The sequence below is a fragment of the Alligator mississippiensis genome, chromosome 4 (genome assembly GCF_030867095.1).
Source record: "Alligator mississippiensis isolate rAllMis1 chromosome 4, rAllMis1, whole genome shotgun sequence".
Lineage (NCBI taxonomy): Eukaryota > Metazoa > Chordata > Crocodylia > Alligatoridae > Alligator > Alligator mississippiensis.
In genome coordinates this window covers 209356776-209371896 of record NC_081827.1, presented here as the reverse complement: position 1 = coordinate 209371896, position 15121 = coordinate 209356776, and the positions used below count along the sequence as shown (strand labels likewise).

At 42.4% G+C, this 15121-nt stretch overlaps 1 long non-coding RNA gene across 3 annotated transcripts in view; it reads right to left on the bottom strand.

Moving 5' to 3' along the window:
- The window catches only part of LOC109281370 (uncharacterized), a 59761-nt gene that overhangs the window by 28565 nt on the left and 16075 nt on the right, over positions 1 to 15121 (bottom strand). For 2 of the 3 annotated variants that reach the window (XR_009462091.1, XR_002087987.2), the window contains exon 3: positions 8004 to 8075. This is a non-coding gene — a long non-coding RNA (uncharacterized LOC109281370). Of the gene's footprint in view, positions 1 to 8003; positions 8076 to 9542; positions 9621 to 15121 lie in introns of those variants that run through there. The other variant, XR_009462090.1, reaches the window with a different exon arrangement.

Here is a 15121-nt window from a genome sequence, read left to right as displayed (position 1 = left end):
GCATGTACGTGAACTTGCATACAATTTAGCGCTAACCCCTTAATCAGTCACAGATGGCAGATAAGTCTTATTTTTACAACATTAATTTTGTGTAATATGAAACAAGGTTCTCCTCCACCCGCACAACTTCTAATTTTTTTTTGTTTTCAGACTAATCCATAAAGTTCCTTTTTAAAAATTCCTAACAAACCAAAAAAAAAACAACAAAAACCACCAATAAAAAATGAAGCGTACACCCATTGGCACCCCAAATCATTTAGAATTCAAGCATTTACACAGATAATTTACACATGATTTGGTTAATGGAATTAGTCCATCTAATTTGGAACAGAATGCACTAGTGATCAGCTTTAGGATGCTCTTTGCTTACTTGTGATGTTGGAATACTACAAGTTTTGAAAAAAGTAGGGATCATTTGTGAATGCTTTGCAAAGCAAAGTTTACCACACTGTATCAAGAAAACCTGTGCGCAACTCAGTGATTCAACCATGGCATGGTTTTCCATACTAGTGTCCATCACATTAGGAGGGGTAAGGAATGACTTGAGAGGAACACCAATTCAAATACACAAGGTCTCTAAACTATAAAATGTTAGGATCTCTAATGACAATCCTCCACTTCTCTTGTTAAAGTTGCAATGTAAACATCAATGTAGTCACAAGGAAGACATCCATAGAGTTCAATGTACTTTAGATCGGATCCTATGCACTGACTGAAGAGGTTTTTGCTTGCTTTACTGCAATGCTGAAACAGTCAGCAAATCTCACTTCTGCCACTGACTTAGTATTTATTTTTAAGCTATAGTTAAATCTTTTGCAAGCCATATCACAATAGCCAAATCAAATTACCAAAATACACCAGATCCATAAGAGAAAAACTTTCCAAATCAGACACATACACTCCTTAGAAGCAAAATGTCTATTTTGCAAAGACATGCTTTAATTGGCTGTCTCAAGCTGCATTAGTCTTTACTTGCAGCTGAGTTACTCAGAAAGGTATGAAATTCTTTTCTACTTTGACACACAGAAAACAGTAACCTCAGTCTGATCCATAAGCCTGAATGGCCACACATCAGTATGAATGAGCAGCACCCTCATCATCAGCCAGGAAAAATGGCTTTTGGTTTGGAAAACAGTATTTAATATATGTAACAAACTGATCACTGCTAACAGCTAATAAATTTATTAAAGTTAAGTTTATTAAACATGATCTTACCAGCAACCTACAACAAATTGTCTAAGCCTATATCTATTCTGTTTTTTCCCCCTCTTTTTTGATGCATCATTACAGTATGAGAGAAAAATTTTGCTCTAAGCTTCACAGAGCGGATCTCAGCTCTATTATTCAGTGTATAGGACTCTAGGATATTAGTAGAGTCAAGATCTGTCATGCAGAGCCAAGAATAGAATTTTACTCTAAATATGGTATGTTGCATGTTAGGTTTTCTTCCTTGCAAGCAAACAGTATTAATAGGAGCAAAGAATAATTTTGTCTAATCTACGTAGTATTCCAGAAACAGAAGAGAAGATAGAAAGCCAAAAGATGAATTATGCATCCTATAGCAGTAACCTCTTACCCCACTGTAGGGCTGAAGCAGGTTTTGCATAGAAAGAGATGTCAGAATGCAACAGAATGAAACAATTTTCTCCATAACTAGTTCTTACCTTAAATGTAAAATTTATTTAGCTTATTTCATAGGGAGATACCCTTATTAAAAAGCACATTTACATGTGTCCCTGTGAAAGGATTGAATGCAAACAAACCTGAAATAATTGAAGAACACACATTTTCTGACTTTGCTAAGCTCTTCTGAGAGCAGAAAGGACTGGTATGAAAGAATTACTTTATTATATTGATTGGGGGGAGGGGGGCAGGGAGAAGAGAGAATCATAGTAAGATCAGTCAGATAGACCAATTCTTTTTTACAGAAACTCAGTGGAGACAAGCAGAGCAACACTGAATTTACCTGTCAAGAACTATTTGTAGCCATTCTTTTATAACAGCAAAACAAACTCTGCCCATTATTCTCTAACAAAGCAACCCATGCAAGAGGCCCTGTCGGTTCATTACTGCACATTCCTAATTTTAAAGTTATTTGAAAGATTGTAACATACATTTTGTTTGAACTAATCAATTCATTAATAGAAATAGGAAATTGAGATGTCTACATTACAGTTCAACAATGTTGAACTGACAGACATGTAAATGGCTTGCAGTTTTCAAACACTGGTAATACGTCTTTGATCACAGAAAAAAAGTGTTTTCACGCGTAACATAGTGAAGACAGTCTGCGCAAAGTGGCTAGTTTTCACTTTGGATTTGGATTCAGCCGATTTGGGGGACAGCAATTCCATTCGGTGATTCGAATCACTGTCCTGAATTGATCCGGCCGAAATTGATTTGGAGATTCGGCCACTGCCAAATCTCTGAATCAAACAGGCCCAATCCCTCACCTGCTCTCCCAGCCCCGTCAATGGCCCACCTGGCCCCAGCATCCCAGCCCTGCACTCACTAGCTGCTGCCAGGCTGAAGGGCAATCCCCACTGCCCTGTGCTGCATGCTGGCAGGGCTCTGCCATAAGCCCCTAGAAGGCCCAGTGGCCACTGCAGCAGCTGGCTAGTGAGGGGCTCTTTAAAAAAAAAAAAAGCAGAGATGTTGGGGCCAGAGGGCACTCAGGGGGGCTGGGGGAGCAGGCAGGGGATAGGGCCTGGTGGGGGTCCCCCCATGGTCCCCTTCCCCCTCTTTCAGCCTGCCCCCCCTGCTTTCTACTTACCGGCACAAAGTCCAGGTCCAGCTCCCTGCGGCAGCGAGCAGGGACTGCCTAAAAATTGTTGAATCTCTGAATCTTTTTCCGAATAGATTCAGAGTCCATGAATTGATTTGGACCTTTTTATTGGTCTCCCAGTTTGATTTGGATTCAGAGATTCAGCTGTTGAATCGGGCCGAATCTCCTCTGAACCGAATCAGCACCCGAAGCTTCGCACAGTCCTATGGCTTAAGTCTTGATCGCTGTTTATTTGTTAGTCACATATTTTAAGTTCCATTAGCTTAAATATTTCCTTGATAAAAATGTATCAGCACACGTAGGAGGATTTAGGATTTTGAAAAGCAGGGTGAAGATAATGAGGTGCATCACTACATATAAGTACAACACACATTTTTCTTCAGGTAAAAAGAAACTAGAAGGTTTACTAATGTAGTAGGAACCTAGGGCTATATTATTCCATTTAAGGGAAAATAAAAAACAAATATAACTTATTGTTATATTTGAATTTAAATAAAATTCAAACATGCATTGGAACATGCATTCATTTATTACAGCATATATCAGGTATAAAAACCACACCAAGCTACGCAAAAATAATCAAAAGACATTGTTTCTCTAGTCCTGCTGTCACTAGAATTAAATGTACATTTCTTTCAGATTCATATAAGAATGCTTCCATAAAACAATGCTTCACAAAGTTATTTCCACATGCAAACTGATGTTCCCCTGAGTTAATGTTTCCATACCCAAGTTGATTTTTTAGCTAGAGTTAAAAACAGTCTGCAGGGCTGTGGAAATAGGAGCTATATTAAAAGGAGCAGCTAAGAGCAGAATTGCAGAAACAAGAACAGCTTGGTTAGTGCAACGTCAGAGGCAAGAAGGTTATTAACACTTATGGAATGAGGAGTTTAGAAGGAATCAGGTAGGTTACAATGACCTATGAAGTCAAGGAACTCTTATCTTTGCTGTCTGAATAGAAATGTTGCTGCCACTGTCAGTTGGTTTTAAACTTTGGATGGATGAGGAATCAAAGCAGCTGCACCACTACACCTCCCCTAGATCCATCCCTGTCAGCCTATGGCATCATCCCTAAACTTAAGCACATTTACTCTGAAAGAATTTTACTCCAAAATAAAAATAAATGTCTATGAGCACTTACATACATGCAGGGAGCCATGTGCTAGAAATCCAGTGCATCAAAGCAGACTTGATTAATCGAGTCTGCTGGAGCACATACATTTATTCTGGCAGCCTTTCACATCACACGTATCAGAGGCTCAGCGCATCTCCCGCTGAGAGAATGATGGCAGTGCGCTTTGAAATAAAACACGTTCAGTGGGCTTTAGCTCAACCACCACTCCGCCACTTTCTCAGCATGGGGACATGCTGTCTTTCTGATACACATGACACACAGGCACTTTTAATTAGCATGGCTCACTAATTAAGAGCACCCAGAGCCACATCAGGAGCACATGTAAAAATGCCCGATTAGTCCATCCTCATTCTGTCAAAACTATAGTTCTTCTAATGTTATTTTTACAGAGAACTGAAACTATTTTAAATAAAAGTACCTGCAATAGGATAGATGATGGTCAGTTCTCTTAACCTGATTAGGGGCCAAAAGTGAATAATTCCATTTATTGTAAATTGTAAGCATTTTGGAGCTTGGGCCTCAGCCTCATATCCATCTATAAATCACTTAGACAAATAATTAATGATATCATATTCATGAGTGCGGGCTGCAGAATTAAGCCCTAAATTAATACTCAAGATGGCCGTCTTTGCTATACCCTAGTTGGTGACACCAATACTGGGGGGAAGGGGTTGTTTTGTTTTGTTTTTTAAATTAACTTGAATCTTATGAGGCCTAGTTATTTCCTAGATCTGCTAGATTCCTTGTGGGACCTAGAGTGCAAATTCTGATTAAGGGCTTGAACCTGTGCTTCTAACACTTCCTGATAGAATAAGGAGTCTAGCATTTGATCCTAAATCTTGCTCTCATTAAAGCTTCCTAGAACATTTTTCTTATGCACTTTTCCCAACGGCCAAAAAGAGCTGGTCAGAGCAGATCAGCTGCATAATTCCCTCTACTGGCTTCAGACTGAGTGATCTGGAAATCAAGTGCTGCCTAATTACAATTACACCCTGAAGAGTCTTTACAATTTTTTTTCCCTTATTCTTTCAGAAAATTCAGCTTCTTTTCCTCTTTTCAAGTCAACTAGCTACTGCCAGAATCAAGTAGCTACTGATTAAAAACAAGCTGAAAAATAATCAAAATCAACACAATAATATACTTTTTACGGTATTCTTCCTGAAAATAAGTGCCACGGAGCTTTTTCAGAACTCTTGCATTACACACACACACACACACACACACACAGGTTCATTAAGTGTTAATACTTTGATTTAAGAGGATTTTATTTCTCAGTTAATATCTTATTAACTCATCTGTATTTTTGATACATCAGTAATCAAGTAATTCTACTCTTCAATTGCATATAGACATTCAGGGAGGTTAGATTTTGTTAGACAAGGTCACAGATAACTTACTTTGACCAGTTACGGACCTTGCACTTAAGGTGCAGGCAGAAGAAGTAACAATTTTTTTCTGATCTGGCCATAGAAAGCAGTCTACAGCTGTGATCAAACACAAGTGCACAGCTGCAGACAGCTTAAAAAATGGTTGATTGGGTGAAAAATCTTACCTCTCATTGCATGAGGTATCAGATAAAGACATTTCAAAATGTAGCATCTTTTGTAATGTGTGCAAAACTCCCAGCCTGTCGCTGTTTTCAGAACAGAAGGGGGGAAAAGGCAGTAGAGGGAGTTCAATCTGGGGGGTTGTCAGCCCCAATCCCGGATGGTGGGGATGTACTGGAGCCCCCTTGAGGTGAGGGGACTTCAATTCACCCACCCCACCCTTCAGCACCAGTTGGGGAGACCCAAGAATGATCTCCCTCCACTGCCTTCCCTCCCTCACATTCTGAAAACAGCAAGCACTGGCAAGCCATGGCCCTTGCAATGGGCACCTCCCAGCCCACAGCTAGATTCCCCACCCCCCTGGAACCAACAGTGAACTTCTGTTTGGTCTAGGGTAACACTAACTCAGAATGCTTTGCAGAACATCTGGGAGCTGTACTTCTGTTTGCACCCTTAGATCCTTAGCTAGGTTGATCTAAATGTGAACTGTAGCAAAGTTTAGGACAGTTAGATTGTTCTAAAAATGGCTGACCTGATCCAAGTTAACCCTGCCTCTGAGGTAGTCTAACTTAGACTGGTCTTGCTGGACCTGATCTAACTGAACTTCTGTACAGTTTCCAGCACAGCCCCAAGGCTGGCCCCAGCCCTGAGGCTATACTTTTCCTACCTGCCCCCTAACACAAGGTTATTTCCCCCCCACTGACCCGCCCCCACCCGTGCAGACCAGCTAGCCCCCAACCCCAAGCTTGGCAAACTCCCCATCCCTCAAGCGCTCCCAGTGTTGGTTTCACAGGCATTCCCTGATGCTGGGAGCTGAGAAAGTAAGTTGGAGTGGGAGGGATGGAGGGAGTGGCTTGCTGGGGTGGGAGTTGTTTACCAGGGGGTGAGAGGGGGTCAGGAGGCTAAATAATAGCTCCTGGTCTGGGGCAGGTGGGGGAAAGAGCCCTCCCATCCCTCCAAGCCCCCCCTTCAGACCCTGCAAGCCCCCCTGATCCTGGCAAACCTTCCCACCCTGCCATAGACCCTGTTAGGCCTCCCTGATCCCTCTGATCCATCCTGTGGACCCTGCCTTCTCCCCAAACCTCCCCTGTGGACTCCCTTATCCCACTACCAGAGCCTCTTGTTCAATTGATCCTTCCAAGCCCTTCCCCATCCTGACTTGTTAGATAGTCACCATTTTTAACTTGATCTAACCTCCCTGAATATCTGTACATAGCTGTCTAAAATAGAAGCAAAGCAAAACCAAAAAGTTAAAGCAGAGGGCCACTTTCAGCCCTGCATAAAGCCATTCCCCTTCAATAGGCAAGTCACACACTTATTCTTGGTTGTTCACTATTACAACAGACAGAAGTACATTTTGACTTATGAGGAGTGATACCACAGTACTGGCTCCAGTGCCATACATGGTAAGGATACACAGGAAAGGTTTAGAAACCCCATTTTGTAGCTGTTAAATTACACAGCAGAACTTCAGTTCCCTCCAGCAACAGCAAACTTGAAACACAATTTCTCAAACCTGGATCTTATTATGACCAGTTTGGGAGAAGTCAGAGCTCTTTTAAACATACTACAAAATATAGATCAATTCCTTTTGATGTATATACTTATAAAGAGAAAAGATAAAAATTTCTCTGAACTTTGTTAACCTTTTGGTATTTTACACATTCTTCACATCCTTGGTATTATAACCCATCTTCAGACAGACGCAAGCAGCTCCCACTGACTTCATACACTCAGTGTTAATCACTTTCCCAGATCCCAGTTTTCCGATCCCCATTTATTAGTGCTATTTTACTAATTTGCATTCTGTTTCTTTTATCTTTTTCTTTGGGTTTGGCTTCATGGAAATTGTTTTCTGAGAATCTCTTTACTTATTTCCTCATTTCTTGCCATGGCCCCTCAGCTGCTTCATTTACCATTTCAGTCCAGTTTTTCCCTCCTTCATTTCTTGTTTCTTTCCCTCTAACTTTTGCCCTACCATCTTTCTCCCCACTGATCACAAGAACAATTTGTTCTTAAAATGAGAATGAAAGAAGCCAAGTTGTTTCAGCAAATTGTGCTTTTAGATGGCTTTTATTTTTTGTAAATGAATACTAGGCCTGTGTGAAGTGGCTAGCATTTGCTTTGGATTCAGATTCAGCTGATTTGGGGGACAGTGCTTCGATTTGGTGATTCGAATCACTGTCCCGAATCGATTTGGCCGAATCTGATTTGGAGATTCAGTTGCTGCTGAATCTCTGAATCACACAGGCCCCATCCCCCACCAGCTCTCCCAGCTCTGGCAATGGCTGCCCCAGCTCCCGGCACTTTGGGGGGGAAAAAAGCCCCACTCACTGGCTGCTACCCAGCAGGGGGCCAATCCCCACTGCCCCACTCCGTGTGAGAGGCTCTGCCATGAGCCCCCTAACCACTCCTGCTCCCCCAGGCCCCCCCCATGGCTTCCCTGCCCACCCCAGCTCTGGCCCAGGAGCTGGGGGGGGGGCAGGGGGACCCTCCCATGATCTCCTCCCCCTCCTCTCCCCTGCCTCCTACTTACCTGCTCTGAGTCCAGCTCCAGCTGCCTGCTGCAGCAGGTGGGGATTCCCCAAATCATTGAAGCTCTCTGAATCTTTTCCAAATTGAGAAAAAACAGAAATATTAAAATGGCTTAACATTCAAAATAGACAAGCCACACGAGATCAGAATAGAAATGCTTTTTACCTATATAGGAAACACTTGGAGTTGCCTTTTATGAGGTATTCTATTACACAGACCATAACAAGATTTAAGCTGTATCTACATTCAGAGTTTCTCCTGATTTAAAGAAAACTAGTCATCCCCTGGAACCTGCTCCCCCCAGTCTCTGCCCACCTCCCTGCTACTTATCCTCCAGCTCTGGGAGGGTTCTGGCTCCATGCCAGCCTGTGGCAGGGGGCGCATGGTTTCTCTGGCCCCAGGAGCTGCTGGCACTGCCACTGTTACTACCTGGCCAGGCTGGGGCTGTAGCAGTAGCAACCACCTGTTCTGTATTGAGGGCTGGACTAGAACCAGAACTCTGGCAGAGTGAACCTAGAGGGGAAATGGTGAAAATGGGGGTGGGGGAAAGCAGAGCAGCAACTACAGTTCTACCCCCAAGCCCTCCCTCCCCCATCTTAAATGGGAAAAAAACCTCAACTTGGATTTGAGTAAATAAGGTACCAATGAGTTGACTTCGCTACAAGACCCCAGGTGTTCAGCAGTATATGCCAGTGGAGCTCAACTACTACTGAGACCATACTAAGTTCCACCAATGCAAGTTCCATCTTCCTTGGTCTACCCTGAGTTGGCACTAGTGCAGCTACATCACAGTGGCCGGCCATTGATTGTTGGATCCGAGGTATGCGTGCAACATAAAAGAGGCTTCACAATAGATTTTTATTTTAGTCTCACCAGTAAATCCAAAGAGGTCAATGAAGTTAGACTGATAGAAAACAGGTGTTAATGAAGTGAGAATCCAGCCTTTCTATGTGGCCTTGAGATTGGAAACGTGCATCTTTCATAATAATCACTGCTTAAATAAGCTGCAATCACTGATTCTGAGACTCATTTTGTGCATTTTGTTTACTGAATTTTAAAGTCTCATACAAAATATACTGTGTAAGATATCTTGCTTGCCTATGCTGTAACACCAACCCCAAAAGATGCAATATAGTAAAAGCTACTTAATTGTACCCATAGCCAAGTGTAGTAGAAGTTCTGAATTGTTTCAATACCCTTTCACACCCTTTGTAGCAAAGCTTGAATTTAATATACTAATCCACTTAGAACACAGTATTTAGTACTATCAGCCAGTGTTAAAGGCTGCATTACTAGGTCTTCTGTTCACAACGGAAAATAGGAAAAGTATCAAGAAAAGAGACCTGGTACCTTCTACTACTACAGTTGCTTCCAAGAGATTTGCTTGAACCATAACAGATGAACCCCCCAAACAAACAAACATACAAAAAAAACCCTTTTCACCACTACCAGAAAGAAAAGCTTTTTGTTAGGTACTCTATCTACTGATAGAGTGGAAATGCTTACACAGAGCAGGTCAAAAACCCTAAAAAAGTTTTACCTGAAACAAGTTTTCAGGACTGGGCTCTGTAGAGATCAAGGTCTAATAAAGGAAAACCCTTTAAAAGAAGTGTGTGTACCTACACACATGCACTTATAGCCTTACCTTAATCACTACCTCAGCTTTTATAATTAGGGCAATGAGGTCCACCTGCTCTCAATGACTGGTTCAAAAAAACAATTATTACAATCCAAGTGGTCAAAGAAAGCATGAAAACAGTTGTGCCGTCTTGATTTTTGTTGGTGTCCTAAAGCTTTTTTCTAGCTGTTTGGTTTTCCCTAGGCTGGCTCTCGTTCCAGGAGCCTCCCTCCCCTCAGTGAGCTATGGAAGGTCCATCTGCCTATTATTAATCCATAGTAAAATCCATAGGAGTTCATGGATAAAAGATTTCCAACAAACATTTCACTGGAAAATAGTTCTATTATATTTACACATGAAAATTGCCCCATTACTGTGAACAAAATATGAACCCCTTGAATATGCTAAAAGAAAAAATCTGCTAGATTCCACTGAATTTCAAAGGACACAAAAGTATAATCAATCCCTGCTCCTTTCTCCACAAAAACTGGCAAGGTTGGGTATCTGAAGCTTGTTCTCTTGGTCTCTCTCTTTTTTGAAACACTAATTTATTTTCTGACTATACGATGGAGAAGATTAAAGATTAGCTCACAAAATTAGAAAAGCATTCTTTAATATAACTATCAAAAGTAGAGATGTTGCTAATTAATAATAAAACAATGAGCCAAACAATATGTCCCATTTAAGGTAGTATCTTTGTGTGACTACATAATAATGAGTACATATGACTACATTATTTCACACAATAAGAAATAATATTGGTGCTGATCCTGCCTTTGGCTTAGAAAGGATCTAAGACAACAGAGGTGTCTGCTTCTGAAGACTGAATGGGGCAAATATAAAACATTTTTAGCTGTGTTTTTATTGTTTAAACAAAGCAATCATAACTCAAACTATAAAATACCTGCTGCACTAGGAATAAGTGATTTGGAAACACATCTGCATTTTGTGCATCCCAGCACTGACCCCTCTCATCAGAAGTTTCTTAAAAGTAAATTTTCCTGCAATATTTTGGCACTCCCTGTCCTGGTTATAACTACGAAGTGCAGAGGCTTACTAAAATTAACACATATTAAAAATTGACTAAACTGTTTCAAATCCCTCAAAAGTTGTTGTTCGGCTTGTGTTCATTAATTGCTGGCATTGTTGTGAAGGAGAGTATGGGGGATAAAAGGGAGATTTTATTTTGTCTGAACTGCTTTTCTTATTTCAGCCCTAATCCAGCCACCCAGGGCAAAGAGATCAAATGACTGTTTAATAACTAGATATAAACACATTTTTTTATATTGAGATTACTGAAGCTTTATCTAAGCCTGGGCAGAGCTTGCCATACTGGGTCTTAGAACTGGAACTGAAAGGAAAAGGAATAACTGCATAAGTCTCTTATGTTTCCTCCTTTCACAACTGAAGATGGGGATAGCTGGCTGGTTTGTTGAGAAAAAAAAGAGATAGAGACCTATGCTTAGATTGCAAGGTTAATGGTAGCAGTTGTCCTGTGTTCAGGGAAAGGATATCTTAGTCTCACACAGCTAACAACTGTTTAATTTGCTTTGGTAAGACTTGTGAGAGAGAATGAGAGAGACCCACAAACCCAGACTATTATGTTGTCAGGGACAATTACCAGTTTAGCAACTTCATTTTCCTTTATGTGCTTGCCTTTAGGTAACAGAAGGAGTTTGCTATTCTTCTGAAGTCTCTCTTACAAATAATCCAACCTGATAGCTAGCAGTGTTTTTAATCACCTCTCATTTTTTAACTGTCTTTGAGCTCACTGGCCTGGATTCACAATAGCTGCTACAGTAGCTGCTGACCTGGGAAAGTGAAAGACAACTGGAAGTTTTTCTTTTTCGTTATATTGCCCTGAGACCATAGTAAGAACAGAACATGTGTACCATCTGTGTCTGCATGCCTGCAGCAGGGAAGTTCTCCTCAAGCTGCGTTGGGAACAGTTAGAGGCATTTTGTACTACTCCCATCTCCTTTATTCAGGACAAAGGAACTAAACTGGGAGTCGGAAACATTTATTTTATTCAGAACATCTTCAGTAAATGCTTTTCTAATTAAAAGACTTTAAAATGTTGACATTCAAGTGTGCATGACAGTTTTTCAGGACAAGGAATGGACAAATATATATTTTTTTAAATTGCAGTTATTTGAAGGATTCTACACTTATCTCTATCTATGAAGGTAATGAAGTAGAGAAGAATCCAAAAGATAAGCATCATTTTTTCTTGCATACCACACACCTCCCAGATAAAACATGCATCTTGTTTATGGAAGACAGAAGTGTCCAGGAAATGTGGCATTCCAGGAGACAGTGTGGGTGAGGAATCAGGTTTTCCTGGCATGACAGGACAGCAACAAGGCTAGGTTGCAGATCCTTGCAACAGTAGTAAGACTGTCAGTTCTTTACTGTAAATTAGTGGTTCTCAATAGGGCTGTGTGAAATTTATCCGGCTGTTTTGTTTTGACACTGTTACAACTCATTTTCAGCTTGAAACAGTGAAATCTAAATGAAATGAAGGGCTTCAAAACAGCCTCTGAACGAAATGAGGGCAGTCAAAATGTTTCAAAAGTTTTGAAACATTTTGCGTTTCAAAGCTGAGCTCGGCTTGCCTGCAGGGAAACAGAAAGTAAGGGGAGGGAGGGGGAGGAGGAAGGGACACAATGAGGGCACGCCTTAACATGCATGCTGGAGAAGAAGCTCCTGCAGGGGAGGAAAGAAAGGCTCAGTCACAGTCTGGCTGCCTGAGATGCTGCCTGTGCTACTGCTCACTAAGTTATTATTTTATCTGTTATTTAAAGTGGTGGACCGGAATGAGGCTTAGGGGAGGAGGAGACCTCATTGGGGCACACTACCATGTCGTGTAGAGGCGCCAGTGAGGGCATGCCTTAACACACATACAGTCACATCATGAGTTTCGCTTGTCAGCAGCTTGAGGTACAGTTTCCCAGAAACCCCTGCACTTATCTCCTTGAAACTTGGCAGACTTCATGCCCTCAGAAGGGGCTAACATCCCTACTGTTTTCATCCAAATATGCCAAAAAATGACAAAATTATAGGCAGTTTTGTGCTTCCTCATTATAGCCTATGGGCGAAATGTCGAAACAGCAAAACAGTTTTGACGAAATGAAATGGAACAGTGCTTTGAAACAAAATGAAACTTGAAATGAAACACTGTCCCATTGAAATGGTGAAACAGAAGTCAAAACAAAATGGTGCTGTTTCTCACAGCCCTAGTTCTCAGCCTTTTTAGGCTCAGTGCACCCCTCAATAACTTTTGTAAATTGAGCAGCACCCCATTTCAAACACTACTTGTTAATTACAGTGCTTACCTGCTTGCAGAAGGGCCAGGCAGTGGGAGAAGAGGAATATCTAAGTCAGGGTTGCCAACCCAGAAATGTTTTTTTTCCCCTACTGGTCTGCAAACTTTTTACTGACAACCCAATTTTTTTCCTGGCACATGTTTTTATTGATACATGTTTTACATAATGTAAATGTAACTCTTCTACCATGTCCTGCCCTGCTGTAAGGACCCAGTTAGAATGGCTGAGTTAAATTTTAGGGTTTTAACGTTCATCATAGTAAAAAGTAAAAAAGGTTGGGTTGTTCAATGTGAAGGGGGAAGAGAAGTAAATGGGGGTTTTCCCCATTTTCCCCTCACCCAGCAGAAGTAAAGTCAAGGGCACAACAGGCTCCAGCACAGCAGTTCCATAGCAGCCTGAGCTTGTGGATTGGGCAGAGGAGGGGGTGGAGCCTTGGAGGAGAGTGGGCTGGAAGGAGAGCGATACAGTGTGCCTCAGGGAGAGAACAGCTATGAAGTGGTAAGAAAATACCACAAGAAAAAGAGACCCAGGGAGTGGAGGCTTGGTGTGGCTTGCCAGAGGGGCAGGGCCGGATATACACCCCAGAAGAGTGGGGTGAGAGCAGCCAGCTGGCATGCAGCCAGAGTGGGCTGCTGACGGTGGGGAACAGACCCTTTGGAGAAGGGCCAGGCCAGGACGTCATGTGCAGCTCACCCATAGATCTGAATGCTCTGTGCCCTGGCAAAGAATGACCCAGACGTGAAGTCAGAGAAGCCCAGTGGGGAGCCATGGAGGAGCCCAGAGCACAGCCAGAGCTGGCAACATTGGAACTTGGAGGTACCTCTCAGGGAGGAGTGGGGACAACAGCTGGGAGGCAACGCAAGCCCAGACAGTGAAACCCCAGTGGACCCGGGTCAGGAAGTGAGCTGGCTAGCAGGGAGCAATTCCTTCAAAGGGTCAAGGCCATAAAGTCAAGGCGGGGCATGAAGCCCCAGATGGCATCAAGGCTGAGGATCAGCAGCCAAAAAGGAAATGTGGGCCCAAGTGCAGGTCCTATCAAAATTGAAGGGCACAGCAAGACACTGGCTAGCCCTAGAGTTCAGTTTGGGATAAGAACTCATTATCCTCTAGTGTATCCCAGCAGAGGCTGCACACAGGAAAATTAACTGAAAGTTCCAAAGTTAGTGTTTAAAGAACACTGTTGATGCTATGCTGTGATGAGATTAGTCATGAAGATGTTAGGCTGAGATAGAGAACAGCTAAGGAAGAGCCGATGGCTGAAGAGCATCTCTCTCCCTGACTGGGAGGCACAGGTGATCACCTGTAAAGAGAGAACTCCAGGACAACAACATCCATTCAGGCCCTGGATATGGTAAGGGTGGGGTAAAGGACCCCCATGAAAAAGCCAACGGAGCAAGATCTCATGAGGCACCTGCTGGTATTGTCTCCCAGCAAGACCATCAAAACATGGCAGGAAAATGAAAACAACTCACAGGACACACAGGTACTACCATTCTTAAGATTTCACCCTGACATCGCAAGGAGGTAGAGTGCCAGGCAAGAAAGGACTCAAGCCTTATGACACCTACCAGCGACATTCAATAAAAAGCTTCTAGTAAGAAAAAAATGTTTGTGGGTTGCAGTCAAGCCCTGTTTGACTGCAGTAGTAAGTTTTACACTGTACTGCTTCTGCCAGGGGTCACCTACACACCCATCCTCCCCCACATTCTGATACCACTGACTGCATCCTGTACCATGCATCCACTTTCACCCCTCCCCACTCAGGCCCTGTTTCCCATGTCCCAGCATGAACTTCCAAAGAAACCTACCTTCAACCAAGCCGTATTATAAGCAGCTGACTGGATGTACCAGGAAAAGCACATGGTTGGTGGGGAGGGGTCTACAAAGCACTGAGAGAAAGATTCCTTCAGGGTTCTATGCTCCTGCTCAGAACCAGGTGGTGGTGCTGTGCTGTGCCTATCCTTCAACACTGAATCTAAGTTCTGTCTGATGAGTTTTCAGAGCTTCTTCAATCAGTTCCAATGGCTTAGAGTTTTTATGGATGGGTCACGTTTTCTTTTATGGACTTTATGGACAGGAGGTTTTAGCCTACATTTTTACTGATCTTCCCTAAATTTACAGTTGGCAACCCTGACCAGGGAGGGACAAATCTGTGCTTATCTGCTTAGCTCCTCA